Raw genomic sequence first — 14,111 nt, 5'->3', positions numbered from 1 at the left:
AGGCTGGCTGGCCTGGGGTTGGGTCTGGGAGGCTTCGGCCTGGTCCAAGGGAGTAGCCTGAGAGGTCTAGTGACCCTGGATGTCCTTGGTTGGACATGAGTCCTCCTGAGAGGAGGCTATCTTGTGCGCATCCTCGGGAATTTTGGGGAGAGATGTGCCTCAGAGACCAAACCCCAGGCTGGCTGTGCTGCCTCCGAGAGTACTTCCCAGAGCCAGTGGAATGGGTGTCAGGTCAAGGTTATCCAGGGTCAGGATGATGTGTTCCGCAAAAGAGATGAGCAGACCCTTCCTGGACAGTCTGAGTGGGACATTCAGGGCCAGGAGATCGCCTGTCCCCCACTCTGTTGGTTTGGAGACTCCATCCAAGCATTGGGCGTGAGATGCCTAGGAGGAGACACCTTCTCTGAAATCCAGGTAGGACTGCCTGTCCCCTGAGGGGGCTTTGGGCTGTGACACAGGGGAGCAGGTCCCACCAGCTTCACTGGCTGATGGAATCTGAGTGTGTCCACGTGAGCCAGCTGTGTGTGCGCGCGTGCGTGCGTGCGTGCGCGTGCGTCCGTAGGAGAATTTCGTCTGGGTGCGGAGCAGTGTGTCTTAGCCTCAGCCAGGGAGTACAGTGGGGCAGGCCCCTGACCCGATGGGATGGCTACAGAGAAGGGAGTTGAGGCTGGCAGTGGCTCCGAGGGTTAGTGGGCAGAGCCTGGAGGTTCCATCACTCCCAGGGGTGCCAGTGTGGGAGAGGAAACCCTCCGGGGCCCAGATGATGTCAGAGGCTCTGGAGGGAACCCCTCCTGGGTCTTGGGGGCCAAGTGGTCAGGAGGCTGGAAGGAGACGGCAGAGCTCTGGGCTCTCTGGGGCCCTGAGCTGGTGCTCAGGTGGGAGTTGGAACTGCCACCCAGGCTGGAGCAGCTGCAGCGGGGAGTCTCCTTGTCCTGTCAGAAGGGGCCTAGCTTGGGCACAGGGCAGTGCCTGGGGGAGGTTGTGTGGTTCCAGCTGAGGAGTGGGGAATAAAGACCTCAGCAGGCCTCAGAGGCAGGGCCAGGTCTGAGGGTGCTTGCCCTCTAAGGAGCCAGGGCTCGTTTTCATCCGACAGAAACACAACCAAAGTGGGCTGAAGAGAGAAAAAGAGCTTGAGAGCTCAGATTGCTGGGAATCTGATTCACCGAGGTGAATCAGGCATTAGGCCTGGCAGGAACTAGGGGCTCACACAGTGTCCCCGACTCGCTCCTCTGTCTTGGCCCCGTTCTCACACTGGCTCTTTCCATGTCGTTGGCAAAGTTGGTACCTGTGACAGAGGCTGATGCCACCTTTACAGCTAGCACAGCCCGGCGGGCATCCTCTGTTTCCTCACAGCTGGAGACCCCAGAGCGGAGAGTGCACTTTCTCGGTAGTGCCAGTACTGCCTCGTGTGCGATTGACTGGCTCTGCTTGGCCCTGTGCCCACACCAGCCCCTGAGCCTGGGGGCGAGGAACGGAATGTTCTGAATGACCGTCCTGGGTCACGCCCCTTTTCTGTGGTTGACAGCCCCACAGGCTGGGGAGAAGAGCATCTGAAAAGGAAAAAACCCCAAACGGTGGTGGACTCAGAGCTATAGATGACGACCACAGGACTCTTCTCTCTTTTTTTTTTTTTTTTGCGGTACGCGGGCCTCTCACTGTTGTGGCCTCTCCCGTTGCGGAGCACAGGCTCCGGACGCGCAGTCTCAGCGGCCATGGCTCACGGGACCAGCAGCTCCGCGGCATGTGGGATCTTCCCGGACCGGGGCACGAACCCGCGTCCCCTGCATCGGCAGGCGGACTCTCTACCACTGCACCACCAGGGAAGCCCAGGACTCTTCTCTTGAATGAGCAGTAGGAGCAAGTGTGGGTTGCTGAGTGGGGGAGGAGTGCTCTGGTCAGAGCTGGGTTTTAGGGCCACTAATCAAGTAGCCGTGGAGGGTGGCTGGGGCCGGAGAGCCTCCCATCAGGAGACCATCAGGAGGCTTGGTTAGAGATCTGGGAAGATGTGACCATCTGGGGTGGGGGCCAGGGGACCGAAGTGGAGGGAGGTGGAGTAGCAGGGCTTGGGGAGGGAAGGGTCCAGTGGGCATCAGACGCTCTGCTGGGTGGACGGTAGGGCCGCTGCCATCGCCAGGCCACGGGGCGGGGTGGGCCTGGGGCTGCGATGAGTTCACGGTTGGCACTGGCAAGTGTGACGCACATGGTGAAGTGCTGTATGAGGAAGATGGACCTGGAGGCTGCCTGCCAGGCGGCCCAGGGCAGGGAGGCTGGGGGCGTGGGAGCTGAGCATCAGCTGTGAGGCGAGGGGGCTGAGAGGAGAGAGGGCGCAAGGCCGGAGGTGCCCAGAGACCTGTGGATGGAAGCGTGGATGGCTCTGGGGCTGGTGAGGATCTAGGGGAAGAAGACGAGCAAGGCTGGCGGACTCGCTGCCAAGCTTTCATGGCTCAGTGACTGGGAGAATGAAGAGGGCCATTTCCCAGAACACAGAAACCAGGCCGTTTATTCTTTACGTGGGAGAGAAATGTCATGGGGGAGCATTGAAATCAAACGTCAAGTGGGAAAGTGAATGATTGTGATGCAGTTGGGACTCGCCTGTGAAATGTGGAAGAAACCGAAGTAGTGAAGCCCAGAGTCCTGAGGGAACTTTGCTGACATAGGGAGCCAGAGGCAGACAGTGGTTAGAACGGCTGGATCCACAGACCTGGATTTGGACACAGTCTTTAGGTGTGACCAGCACTTGGACAGGACCACAGGCCCATTGGACAGAAACTGTCTGGACCACTCTACTTGAGCAAATGAGCCCCCATCAGCACGCGTGCTCACACACACACATGCACACACACGCATGCACACACACACTCTCCCCTTCCATGGTCACCTTTACATGCTCCCTGCCAGGACCGAGGATGGCCTGGGTTCCCATCCCTAAGTCTGCTGTCCTTCATCCAGGGATGTACTGGTGCTCCAGCAAGGCACTGGGGCTGGAGTCCACCCTGCATCATCGGGGCAGATGGTTGGGTTTTCTGGGTGCCAGGACCAATCTATTGTTCTGGGTACTGGCCTTTGCCCACTGGTCACAGATGCCTGCCTATTCACTTGGCGGGAGTGTGGTGGGGTGGGTGAGGCTTCTGAATGGCGCTGGTTTGGTTTGAATTCTGCTTCCTCTGCTTCAGCTGTGGCTAGGTCACTTGTCCCTTTAGTGACTCTGTTACTTATGAATGTCACTACACGTATGGGTCCTCGTAAGGATTAAGGACATAACCCAAGTACAGAGGCGCTTCTCAGTTTTAATGGACATAAGACCCATCTGAGGATCTTGTTAAGACGTATGCTCTTGATCTGCTGTCTGGGTGGGGCCCGAGAGTCTCCATTTCTAACAGCCCACGCTGCTGGTCCAAGGACCATCTTTGAGTAACAAGGATGTCGGGTGCACAGTGCATCCCGAAGATGAGGGAGGCAGTCACATCGACCACTACCGGGTGCCTCTCTGAGGGAGGCAGGGTGTCTATTCCTGACTGGAGGTGTGTCACCAGGGCCCTAGAGAGCGAGGCAGGGGCAGGTGACACGTTCTCCCTGCTCCTTGTGGGGAGAAAGTGATCTTTTCTTCCAAGGATCCTCCACCTGATAGTGGAGGCCTGGCTCATGGGAAACGCCTGTCTGATTAGGAAGAGGGATATTCACGTGTGAATGCAAACAAACCCAACAGAAGCTGCATCTCCGAAGGGCTGGAGGGCAGACTAAGGGTCATTCCAGAGTGACAGCGCCTAATGAGGGTGGCTTCTTGGAGGAGGACCTGGGGAGGCAGAGCTTGGAGGAGTCCAGGACTGTGGGTGGTAGCCAGGTGGGCTTTCTGGTAATCTGATGGTTCTGTATGTCTGGGTGCAAGGGCCAGGCCTGTGGCGCCCCCTTGCCTCCTACTGCCCGTCCCCTGGCCCATGCGTCCACCAGCAAGCTGGGCCTCACTTGCCAGCTCCCCTCCTGAAGACGTCTCACTGCAAGGCAGGCCCAGTCTGCTCATTAGCACGGGCAGCCTTTCCCTGAAACCTTCTGCCGGGGCCAAGCCTGGCTCCCTCTGCGGAGCGGGAGGCCCTGGCTCTGTCTGCTAATCGTCTGCTGTCTCCATCCCGAGCATTATTTTATTTTCGTATTATTCTTTTTCCAGCTAATATCCTGGCATTCCCAAAGACACCGGGTTTCATAATCTTCCTGGCGTTCCCAGGGAGCTGGGAAGTGGAGCACAAAGCTGCTATTATAGCGTGTTCCATCCAGCCTCCCTCTCCTGCCCCACACCCCTCGCTGCCGCCGCCACCGCCACCGCCGGCGTCCACCCAGTCACCCCCTCCTGACGCCACCAGACTCTCTGAGAACGCTGGTGACGGCTGCCGGGGATGAGCTCACAGAATCCATCCTGTGGCCCTTGCCCTGGGCCTGCCCTCCATGCGCGAGGATTTTTCCAGAGCCCTGTCTTTGCGCTTGGCCCGGAGTGTCTGGAAGGGTTTTCTGAGATGCCTGAGCCTGGGCAGGGAGAAGAGGAGATGGAGACTCGGCCGCGTGTGCTCCTAGTCTTGGAGATTTTTAGAGCTGGAAGGAACTTTCATGTTCGAAAGCACTCTCCACCTGGCTTTGGTGCTACTTGAAATTGGATGCAGAGTTGTGGGTGTGCATGTGTGATCTGTGTGTGCACGTGTGTCTGACGTGTGAGCACGCGTGTGATGTGTGTATGGATGTATATGGCGTGTGCACATGTGTGATATGCGTGTGTGTGCAGTGCACATGTGTGTGCCTGTGGTGGGTAAATTCTGATGTAAAGTCCATGGTTTTCTCCAATTCTCAAGAAAATCTAGGATCCAAAGAGGGTAAGAATTACAAAAATCTGTTTTACCTTGTGCCGAAGACCAGGCTGAGAGCTGTACGTGCATTGTCTCATTTCATCCTCACAGGGACCCCGGAAGGCTGGATTCTATGATTATACCCATTTTACAGTTGGGGAGACTGAGGTTCCAGAACTGCACTGTCTAATATGAAAGCCACTAGCCAGGTGTGGCTATTTAAATTTACATTTAAAGTGATTAAAATAAGAAAATTCCGTTCCCCAGTCACACCGGCCACATTCGAAGAGCTCGATAGCCACGCCTGGCTAGTGGCTACCATATTGGACAGTGCAGAATAGTCCCATCACGACAGAAAGTTCTCTTGGACAGTGCTGCTCTAGAACAACTCTGAGCCCCTAATGTAGCCCCAGAAGAAACTGAGGCCTGAGAAGGAGTTTGCCCAGAGGCACGGCATGAGTCAGTTCTAGAACCGAGGCCAGAAGAGCGGGCTCTTCTGCTCTCTCTCCCCAGATTCATCTCCCCACTTGCTATGAGGGCATAAAGTCCTTCCCCCATAGAAGGCCCTTGAGTGGGGTCCCAGGGAGCATCATGGGCGCTGGCTGGAGCCCTCAGCTGGATGCATCCCCCTCCTCGTCTTGTAGCCAGGCAGCTTGGCCTCCCTGGAGCAGCTGGGCAGCTAGAGAGGAGTTGGCACCACTGCCCCCAGCCAGGAAGCCTCCAATCGGTTGGCAGGGGCCTGAGTCCTGACCTGAAGTACCAAGGACCCACAGAGACAGGCATCCCCAGCCCCTGTCAGGGGGCAGGGAAGGGCAGCTGGGAGTCGGGAGTGCTGGGAAGGGGTCGGTGAGAAGCCGGTGCCAGAGAGGAGGAATTTGGGAATTTGAACTGGCTGAAAAGGAGGTCAGATGTGGGTGGGGAGGGGAGGGGCCCTCTCTGGACCTGGATGAAATCCTGCTGTGTGCGGGGGCACCTAGGCATGCTTCCTAGAGTGGCTGCTTTGAGCAAGGGCAGCACCTGGGCGGTGAAAGGGCTTTGCCTTATTGAGTAATCAAGACCCCTGGCTGGGCCTGTGGGCCATTGGAAGGCGGCTCTGTGTCTCTTGAATGTCCTAATCAAGCACCTGTTCCACACCTGGCATTGTGCTGCGGGGCAGGTTGAGGGCCACCGGAGGATTACACGGAAGGACCATTTGAGTGAATCCTCTAACTATGTGGACTCTGGGTCTATCTCGCTCAAGATTTGGACGCCGAAGCCTGCGTGCGTCCACTGAAACTTGTGTGTCTGCGTACCTGAGACACAATGCCAGCACACAGCTAAGCATGGACTGTGTGTGTTACTGCTGGGTGGGTGTGACGGCTGCACCCCCTGTGTGTCATTATACACGCATGAGGGTGTGTCCACAGTGGCTAGGGTGACCTTATAATTTATTGTCTGGTCTGGACACTATTAAAAATCATGTTGGAAAATAGGCATAAGCTAGGCAAACGAGGACATACAGTCGTCCTGATGACGGAGGCACTCTGGCATGGCCTAAAACCTGCCTGAGCGTCCTCTGCAGACTTCAGAGACCTGGAAAGCCTAGAGGGACACACAGGCACATGCAAACACAGACACTCGTGCCAGCCCACACGTGGCATTGTGGATTCTCCAGGTTTCCTAATTCCACTCCCAGGCTCCCCAGGGGCTGGCCGGTAGCTCTGCAAGGAGTTCGCAGCTGCTCTCAAGCCCCGGCTCCAGCTGTAAATTAAATGGGGTTGCACACTCGCCTGCTATTTCACTTAAGGTTGCAATCAGCCCTGATTAGGAAGGGAGGGCTGTGTGTTCCCAAGTTTTCTCTTTTACAGGGTTCTCCTCTGGCCTGGCCTGTGGGCCTGTGTGGGGTTTCCCTGGAAGCGGAGGCCAGAGCAGTCAGGGCAGTGACATGGGTGTGGGCTCCCCAGGGCCCTGACTTGGCACTTAGTCCTGTCCTGCCTCAGATCCCTGCTCAGGTGCTGAGTTCTGATGGAGAAGCAGGAGCTGGGAAGAGCCCTGCGGGGGTCCTGAGAGATCCTGGGCTCTACCAGCGAATTTCCCATGCACCCTGAAGGAAAACATGAATCTCTGGGTCCCAGTTTTCTCACTTATCAGATGGAGGTGATAACAACACAGCAAAAATAACCCCCTCCCCTTACAGAGCAGGGGTTGGCAAACGATGGCCCACTGGCCAAGTCTGGCCCTCTGCCTTTTTGTGTAAACAGGGCTGTATCAGCACAGCCACGCTCATCCATGTGCACATTGTCCACGGCTGCTGTCTGCTGCTACGGCAGCTGAGCAGTTGCAACAGGGCCTATATGGCTGACAAAGGTGAAAGTATTTACTCTCAGGCCCGTTATGGATAAAGTTTGTCAGCTGTTCTAGAGCATATGCTGCGTGTCAGGCAGTGCCCTCTGCCCTGTTCATGTATTATCTCATTTAGGCCTCCCAGTAATCCGGAGGTAGATTTTATTAGTGCTCCCATTTTACAGAGGAACAAACTGAGGCACAGAGAAAACAAGTAATAATTATTTTAGTGGTATTTCCTTGGTTGAATATTGTGAGAAATCTTATGGATAATGGCTGGGTTGTACAGGTTTATAGCACTCTTCTCTCCATTGTCATTTGTTATTTGGGTATCCCAGCAGAGCTGATGGTGAAGAAGAGATCCTGGCAGGTCACCCGAGGCCTGCCTGTGCTGGTCGACGTTTAACAACTGGCTCTCCGGAAAGAAATCCAGAGAACAAATCCAGCTCTTCTTGTAGCATTTGCTCAAATGGTCTAGATATCCCTGCCATGGCCAATTGCAAGGTCTCAATGTGAGATCACAGAATGTGGGGATAGGAGGAGATGAGCAGTAGCACACCATTATATAGTGTTTATACAGTACTTCCACCTCACAGATACTCTAGATGTAAATCACCTTGGGAGCAAGATAACAGTAAAAGGTAGTGGAAGAATTTGGAAGTGACGCTTTTGAATATTTATCACCTTTGTTTTAGAAATAATTTCTGAAGTTACAAATGTATCTGATTTAATTTTTACAAGTGACTGTGTTTAACGAACGGCTTGCAAATGGCTGGAAATTTAACGATCTCTCATGAGCCCTGAGAGCCAGCTCCAGCACCTGCTGCTCTCTGGGGTCCTCTGATCTTGTTTACATAAAGAAGGAGATGGGGGCTCCCCGTAGTGGCGCCTTTCCTGTCAGCTCTGTCACCTGTGCTCTTTGGATCCATCAGACACAGGACTTGCGTCCTTCCTGTGAGGTGAGGAGGGTAGCTGGCCCCTGAAACCCATACGCTTGACTCCGCCGGGGCAGGGCGTGCCCTGGTGGCCCCTGGAGCCACCTCCGAGGCTCCGTTTTTTCCTGACCGCCGTGAGTGTGGCTTCTGTGTTTCTGTCCCCCTCTTACTCAGCCCTGGGGAGCCCCGCTGCTCAGCCTGTGTCTTTTTGCTGCATCCTCCTCTGCTCTGGCCCCTTCTGTCTCCTCCGTGCCTCTGCTTTATAGATCCTGAACCAGACCTCTGGGCCCCGTGTGGGAGTACCAGAGGGAGGAGGCATGCGTGTGACAGCCTGTGTGCAGAAAGAATCTGAGAAACGCCAGGGGTCTGCTGCTCGGTCTTGGATCCACTTTAGGTGGGTCGAGGCGTCCCCTTCACGGACTCCTTGTTTTCCCAGAACCTGCCCACCTTCTCCCTGTGTGGCGGCCAGGGTCCCGGGATGTCAGCCCTCAGCAGAAAAGGTGGGCTTGGCCACTGGCTCAGGGGACCCCTGGGGAGCCCTGGCATCTGGGAAGGAGAGTTCCTCACCCTCCTGAGCTCGGGCATCTCCAGGGAGCCGTGGCTGCCAGCGGGGCAACAGCGGGTTGGAGGCCCCCCAGTCCCCTTGGGCGAGCAGCAGGGTCCCTCCCACAGCTAGCCACAAGACCAAGTGCGTGGCCACAGACTGCGTGGCTGCCAGCCCCAGCCTGGGAGTCACATCGGCATGAGCTATGGAGGTAGGAATGTGACTGTGGGAAACTCAATGCCCCGAGCCTGGCCTGGGGCTGGGGAAGAGTGTGAGTGCGGAGTGGGGGTGAAGGGTGGGTGGGTGGAAACCAGACCGTTAGCTACCCCTGCAGCCTGGTTCTGCTCAGGGCTCCAAGTGAGAGCAGAAGGAAGCCAGCCCCGCTGCTCCCGGCCTCGCCCTGCCCCAGCCTTGCCCCTCTAGCCAAGCCTTCCCTAAGCTCTGGGGGGGGGGGGCAGGCCTCCAGCGTGTCACTGCTGCCCCTGTTCCAGCACCCCTCTTATTCCCCTCCTCTGGGAAACCTTCCTGAATGGGACCTTCCAAGGGCCCACCCTGTTCCATTCCACCCCACAAATGGCCCCATCCTGGGGTGTAAGTGAGCCCACATCACTCTCTCTTTCTCTGGTGGCATCTGACCCTGAGCCCCATGAGGGTGGGAGGTTGCTGTCTGATGCACACTTTCCTGTCCCTTTCCCTGGGACCTTAGGCCTGAGTGCTGTGCACATGCCTTAGGGCAGGGATGCTGGTGATTCATTTCATGCGATAAATCTTCACCGAATGCCTACTAAGTGCCAGACACTGGGGTCAGGTGCAGGGGATAAAGGAACGTGCATGCCTTACCTATACACATGGAAAGATGGATGCAGGAGAGATGCTAGGAGAGGCGGGGTAGGGGCTGCTGATAAAGGCAGGGCAGTCAAGGAAGTGTCCAAGCCTCAGTGATGACTGAGTTGAGGGAAGAGCTCGAGTTAGCTTGTCTGGAGGGCATTCCAGGTGGTGCGGACAGCCAGTGCAAAGGTCCTGTGGCAGAGGGATGGTGATGAATTCCAAACTTAAAGCCAGAGGGCAGGGATGAAGGCGGGGGAAGATATTGTTCAGCATGAAACTGGTGAGATGCAAGAGGGAAACTGGCACCACTGAATGCTGATTACGTGCAGGGACCTGTCAAGGGCTGTGGGTACGTTTCATTTAATTTCCACCTGTGGTCCTCAGCTGGGGACAATTTCTATCCCCCACCCCATCCTGCAAGGGACATTTGACAATGTCTGGAGATATTTTTGGTGGTCACAGCAGAGGGAGGGGGGCAGCTATGGACATCTAATGGCTAGAGGCCAGGGATACTGCTAGTGCACAGGGCAGCTCCCACAGCAGAGTTATGTAGCCCCAAATGTCAATAGTGCCAAGGCTGAACCCCCCTGTGTTTTCCTCAGTAGCCCATCGGGGTGAGTGTTACCACGATGGCCACTTTACAGTGAGGAATCTGAGTTTCAGGCTTCCCTGAGGCGCCCCCAGCTACCCTCCTCCGACCCACACTGTGAGCTCCAGGCACCTGCCCCCCACCCCGCTTCCTGGTGCCTGACACGGAGCCCGATTCCCCGGGGACTGGCAGCCTGATGTTCTCTGTGTCGGAGATTCAGGGTCTGTAAAATGAATGAGTCGCTCTGATCGTCCGCTCTGTGCACATGCTGTGCAATGTCAGGGAGCCGCAGGCCGCTCTTCTTCCGTGCAGTCGTTAAGTGGCTTGGCCTTTGTGTGCCATAGTTTGCCCGTCTGGAGAACAAAGGCAGTCACAGTCCCTGTTGGAAGGTGGTAAGGTGTCGGCAGGATTCCGCTGCGAGGATAGATGCTAAGGGCAGCATCTCTGCTGCGCCTCCACTGACCCCCTCTTCTCCCCTCTGCCAACGTCATCGCTTTCTCAGGGGGTGCTTCCCTCAAGTCAGGCTCGGCCCAGGAAGTTCCTTTAGCCCCAGACAGTTCCCTCCAGAAAATGGGTGATTATGTGACAGGAGAGTCACCTACAGAGACTGGGGCTCAACTTGGATTTTTTTCCTTGATCAGTAAATATTTGCTGAGGACTTCTGTGTGCCAGGCATCGTAGCGGGTTCTGGGGACACAGCAGTGCCCCCATGGAGCCAGAGAGACAATGAACAAAAATGTTAATATAGCAAATGTGTGGGGTAATACGTGCTATGAGGAACAGTAAGGCTGAATAAGAGAGTAGACAGGGCTGTTATGTGGGGTTGGGGTGTGTGGGGTGGGATATGTGACGGTGTGGATGTGAACATGGGTTTTGACCTTTGGTCAGGGAAGGCATTTTATGTCTCCACAAGCAGCGATACCTATTTTCCAACTCGAATATGGGAAAGGCCTGGAACAAAGTAGGTGTTCAATAAACACAAGTGGCATGTCAGAGGGACGGGCTGACGGGAGGGAGATGCTTCCCAGAAGCTCCCAAATCATCTTTTCATGAGACTTCGTTGTTTGCTTTGAGAGAAATTCCCAAACGTGAGCCATGTATGTCCATGTGTGAAAGCCAAAAATATGCTTCAGAGTGGAAAAAGCGTGACATTGGATCATCTGTGTTAACGCGCAGGCTGATCCCCTGACCTGGCGATGGGCTGGTCTTTGTCATCAGCTCTCCACAGAAAAGTGTGTGCTCATTCATCGATTCACTCATTCTCTAATTATTAATGGGGCACCCGCTGTGTGTGAGGGGTTCTGCTGGATGCTGGGTGCATGGGGGGAACCTCGCAAAGCTCTCTGTGGGAGGGGCAGACAGTGAACAGGTATTTACAATGGAGGGTGATATATGCAGTAAGGGGGGAAATCTGGGGCTCTGTGGGAGCACACGGGAGGTGTACCGAACTCATCCTTGCAGGGTGACCCTGAAGGTGAGACTGGATGTCTGAGGAAAAAGCCAGGGAAAGAGCAGGGCAGAGAGAACTACGTGCAGGAGGCCTGAGGGCGAGAAAGGGGACCCTGGGGGTTCAGCTGGTTTGAGTGTGGAAGCAGCAGGCTGACTGCTGGAGACTCAACGCAGGGGCTGCCACCGGGCTGGGAGAGGGGCCGGCCTCCGCTCTGCTCCTAAGGTCTGAAGGGGATTCGTGGAGAGCCCAGGTCCCCCCTGGGAAGGTCAGTGGGCCAGAGGATGTAAAGGCACTGGCCTGCTGTGTGGGTGGAATTCTGCCCAGCCTGGGAACCTGGCTGACCGCAGGGCTGAGGCTCCTCTGGCGGGACTGAACTTACTGGGGACTCTAGGTGCGTGTGTCATCCTGGTTCTCCTAGCTTCTTCCCAGCAACCCCTGTCTGTCTCCTTGAGCAGAGAGGGAAGGGGAGGTGGAGGCAAGGCCACGCAAGGGAGGCAGATGGGAGTGGGGGCGGACAGAGGCCCTGTGGACCAGGGGAAGCGGCTGTGGGCCCCTCCTCTGGAGACAGGGCAGGTGGAAGAGCCTCGGCCGCCCCTCAGGGCCATTCTGAGGGAGCGCTGGTTCTGCCTCTGAAGGGTGTCATTCTCGGTGCCAGGGCCTGCTGTGGGCCAGGACTGAGCCGGACCTGAGGTACCTGGCCCCGGCCTTGTGGAAATCCCAGGGATGGGGACACCTTTTTTTATCACAGGCAGGCGGCCCTGCCTTTGGACAGAGACCCAGAAAGTGCTGCCCGCTGCTGACGGGACACGGCTGGGGGGCCACCTGGAGCAGGTGCGCGCTGAGTGGGGATGTGCCCTGGAGGCAGCCCGCAAGCGTGGAGGTCCCTGCAGGCACCTGGTGGGAGAGAGAAATCACGGGGCCCATGGGAGCTGGAGGCGGCTTCCCTCCCCGCACTCACCTCAGTGCCCTACTTGCTGGCGTGGGACATATGTGTGGCCAGGGTGAGGTGGAGGGGCTACAGAGCCTGCCCTCCCCCCGACCAAGGCGCTCTGAGCTGCCTGCGCTAAGCCTCGTGGCACCTGGGGGCTGGCCGAACCCTGGTTCCAGCATCCTGACCTGCTTTCCTTGGCGTCCCTGTACCTCACGCCTGGGGTGGCCTGCTGGGCCCCCAGCTCCGGCTCTACGTGCGGCCTCGTAGACCCTGCGGCCAGAGCTACTAGCTGCTGGGCTTGGTGTGGGTGGCGGCAGGGCCAGAGCTGTGAGGCTGGGCCCAGCGCCTCTCCTGGCGGGAACCCAGGATGCCCGGGACCCACGCCTGCCGGGAGGGAAGATTGCAGATGCTGTGGCCTTTGGGTTCTCACCTGTCTGTAGTATGGCATCCCTCCCTGTTGTCCTGCTCTCCTGTGTGTATGTGTGTGTGTGTGTGTGTGTGTGTGCGCATGCATGTGTGTATGCATGTGTGTGCACGTGTGTGTGTGCGTGCGCACGTGTGTGTGTGTGTGTGTGTGTGGAGAGAGGTTGATTGCTTGATTGACTGATTTTAATTTCTGCCCAGGACTGCGACGTTGCACTGAAATGTCTACTTTTCCAGCTCCTGGAACAATTTTGAACAAATATGGGGTATATGAATACCACCCCTGAGCACAATTAGTAACTTCATGGTTTATGACTTCCCCAGGTGGTGTGCTAACACAACATGTGATTTGTCTTCCTAAGAATCCCAGCAACTCTCTGAGATAGATACTGGAGAATTATCCCAAATTTATAGAGACTTGTGCAGAGAGGTTAAGCAACCTGCCCAAAGTCACACAGCTAGTAAATGGTAGCTGGAGCCCAAGGAATCTGATTCTAGAGCTTGTGTTGAAATTGTGGCCAAAGGAAAGGCGGGGGGGGGGGGTCACCGTATCTTCCTGCCAGAAAGTGGGGTGTCCTGTGCTAGGAGCCAGAGCCCACCCCGTTGTAGCCGGACCTCAGTGGGTCCCCCGGGAGAGCAGATGAACATGTCTTTCCCCCGTATATGTTTTATGGGCTCTTCTGTGGGATGGAGCAGAGGATGACTGCCTACCTTTAGGTTGCATTTCCTTGTTGACCCAGAGTGACCAGGGCAGGCCTTCCCTGGTGTCCTAAGATGAGCTGATCTGGGGGAGGACCAGCATTCTTGGCAGGGAACGGTAGGAGCTTGCACTGGGAGCAGGTGCGTGTCTGGGCCAGCTTTGGGGAGCGTGGCCTGCCCGATTGGATTTGGGGGAAGTAAGCCCTGGTGTTGGAGGGGGAAGGGGGAGCAGGGCACTGGGGGTCTGACCAGGACCCTTCAGGTGGCGAGAGCCATGGAGGGCTTCAGGCCGGGAGCCGGGTGCTCAGTGTGGGTAATGCAGCTGGTTCTGGTCCTGGGTGCGGGCGGATCGGAAGCCAGCGGGCGGGCACCCGGGGAAGCTTCTTGGACTGGAGGTCTGGGGCTAGGCCCTGAGGGTGGGCATGGTTTGGAGAGGAGGAGCACCTAGGTGGCCGTACATCTAGGGGGGTGGGGCCACGATGTAGCTGCAGGGCCTGGGGAGAGGTCGAGACTCCTGGGAAATGGCTGCCGCCAGGTGGGGGGCATGGTGGCCTTGGGAAG

The 14,111-nt window shown here is 56.7% G+C and overlaps 1 protein-coding gene across 26 annotated transcripts in view; it reads left to right on the top strand.

Moving 5' to 3' along the window:
• Positions 1-14,111, top strand: part of DYSF (dysferlin) — a 222,467-nt gene that overhangs the window by 113,190 nt on the left and 95,166 nt on the right. The gene's annotated exons all lie outside the window — the stretch shown is intronic.

This window comes from Pseudorca crassidens, chromosome 14 (assembly GCF_039906515.1).
Source record: "Pseudorca crassidens isolate mPseCra1 chromosome 14, mPseCra1.hap1, whole genome shotgun sequence".
Classification (NCBI taxonomy): domain Eukaryota; kingdom Metazoa; phylum Chordata; class Mammalia; order Artiodactyla; family Delphinidae; genus Pseudorca; species Pseudorca crassidens.
The sequence above is the reverse complement of the archived record's forward strand: the minus strand, read 5'-3'. Positions and strand labels throughout refer to the sequence as shown.